The following is a 2,200-nucleotide window of genomic DNA, read 5'->3' as shown; positions in this document are numbered from 1 at the left end:
TGCCCTGGCATAGGCCAAAGCAGTTCTTTATTAATGAATTGTAATAAAATGTATTCATAGCATACAGAGGGGACTTCCTCATCAGTGGGTCTGGACTTACCTACTGTGGTTGGAAACTAAGGTAAAAACAACAAAAGCAGCAGCAAGTATAATACTAATATAATGTATGAATCGAATCTATCTTATCCCTTCAGCATCTTAATGGAGGAAATTAAGATATACAAGGAATTGTTTAGAAAGAATCGTTCAATAAGCCACTGATGTTTTCTCAGCATCCCTTTCTGTCCTCGTAGGGTTCATCTGACTTTATTTTTAATATCTTCTAAGATGAACTCACAGAAAGGATTAGGAATGCTTAGGACTTCAAGGAGCAGAAAACCCAACCAAGGGGACAGAGGACTAAACAAGTATTTATTTGGCGTGTGACAAGATGTCTATACCTGGAGGGCTTTTGGTTAAGTTTGAAAGCTCAGTGAAATCAGAAATCAAGTAGGCTTTTGTGACAAAGGGGGTGAGCTGAGATATCAGGTTAATTCAAGGAGGGTCTTTTGTTTGCCTTAAGCCCCAAATCCTTTGACTTATAGAGATCTGTCCCTAGACCTGCAGTGACTGTTCCCCAAGTTGGAAGGGAAGCTGAGAATCTAGCTTTCACCTTTCCACCATTCACTGTTTTTACCGTGGGAGACTTTCTGAAAAAAGAAATTGAGACTGGTATTTGATGAGCCCGTCTATCATGTCAGCATCAAATTCCAAATCTTTTTTTTTTTTTGATGCTTTTTTTCTTTCAAAGGAATTTGTATATAATCTCCCCGTTTTCCCAATAACTTTAATGTAAGAGACGGGTACAATCTCTTATATTTTCATTAAGAGCTACACTTTAAAACCTTGATTTATTTTAGGTATACATCATGCAAAGACTTGTTCTTTGTCTATGAGAATATCTAAGTTCTAACTCAGCACTTCCTTCCTGCACAACCAATACTCCACCTCTGAGCTGCCCTCCCCATTCTGATGTAATGTATGGATCTCCATAACGAATCTGAAAAAATATTAAAAATTTTATTTTGATTACAGATATCCAAAAATTCATGAAATAGACATAGTTCAGGACTTTTTAGCCTGCCTTTCTTTTAAAATTTGAATGTCTAGCTTTAAAATGTGAGATTTGCTGAATGTATGTGGCAACTAGTCTTCAGGATAGCTCCATTGCACGCTACACTTCTGTAGCCACACTTGGAATTCTTCACTCACAGTTCATCCTGGTTGGTGAGAATGGTGAACAGAACATGACTGAAGTGATGGCGGATCACTGTCTAGGTTACATCAAAGGGAGTGATACCATGAGGAGGTGTGGCCTTGTTGAAGTAGGTGTGGCCTTGTTGTAGGAAGTGTGTCACTGTGGGAGAGGTCTTTGAGGTCTCTTTGGCTCAAGGTTTGATCAGACACTCAGATTACTTCCTGTAGCTTGCAAGATGTAGGACTCTTAGATACTTCTTGTCTTCCTTGTTGCCATGTCCCACCATGATGATAATGGAATGAACTTCTGAACTGTAAGTGAGCCACCCCAATTAAATGTTTTCTTTATAACAGTTGTTGTGATCATAGCAAGAGAAACTCTAAGACACCACATGAGATAAATGTTTCTTATTTTAAGTTGGTAAGGTTTTGAATAACCTGTCATACAAAAATATGTAACTAATAAAACTTCCTTAGTTTTATTAACTTTCCATTGAAAATGAATATTTGACAAAAATATTTTTTTTCATAATATTTTCCACAGCTTTCAAATTTTGAAGGACTTCTGCTTAAGATTAGCATAACTGAAATTAAACCTCTCCATCTTTTGCTTGTCCCTAGGACCACTGCAGAATGCATGCCATTCACCAGAGCTGACCATGGCACAGTCTCGGCACTACACTGCATCTGGATGATTTTGTTACTTATAGGCATTGTGTTTAATAGCAAATATCTTAATCAGAATGAGGAATATCCGATATGGGTCTAGTGGGCTACCAAACAGACATAATATTGCTTGTGGTTGATGTAGACAGTCCTGTTGTAGACAGTACTGCAGTTGTCTGAGTCATTTTTGGTTCTGTAGTAGCCCCAATAAAACCTCCTGGTGGACCAAGTTGGACTTTGGTGGGATTGGTACTTTATTCTGTTGTGGGTTTCCTACCTGAGGATACGTTTTGTCGTA

The sequence above is a fragment of the Alexandromys fortis genome, unplaced genomic scaffold (assembly GCF_014885135.2).
Source record: "Alexandromys fortis isolate MF-2015 unplaced genomic scaffold, M_Fortis_MF-2015_v1.1 scaffold_53, whole genome shotgun sequence".
Taxonomy (NCBI): domain Eukaryota; kingdom Metazoa; phylum Chordata; class Mammalia; order Rodentia; family Cricetidae; genus Alexandromys; species Alexandromys fortis.
The sequence above is the reverse complement of the archived record's forward strand: the minus strand, read 5'-3'. Positions refer to the sequence as shown.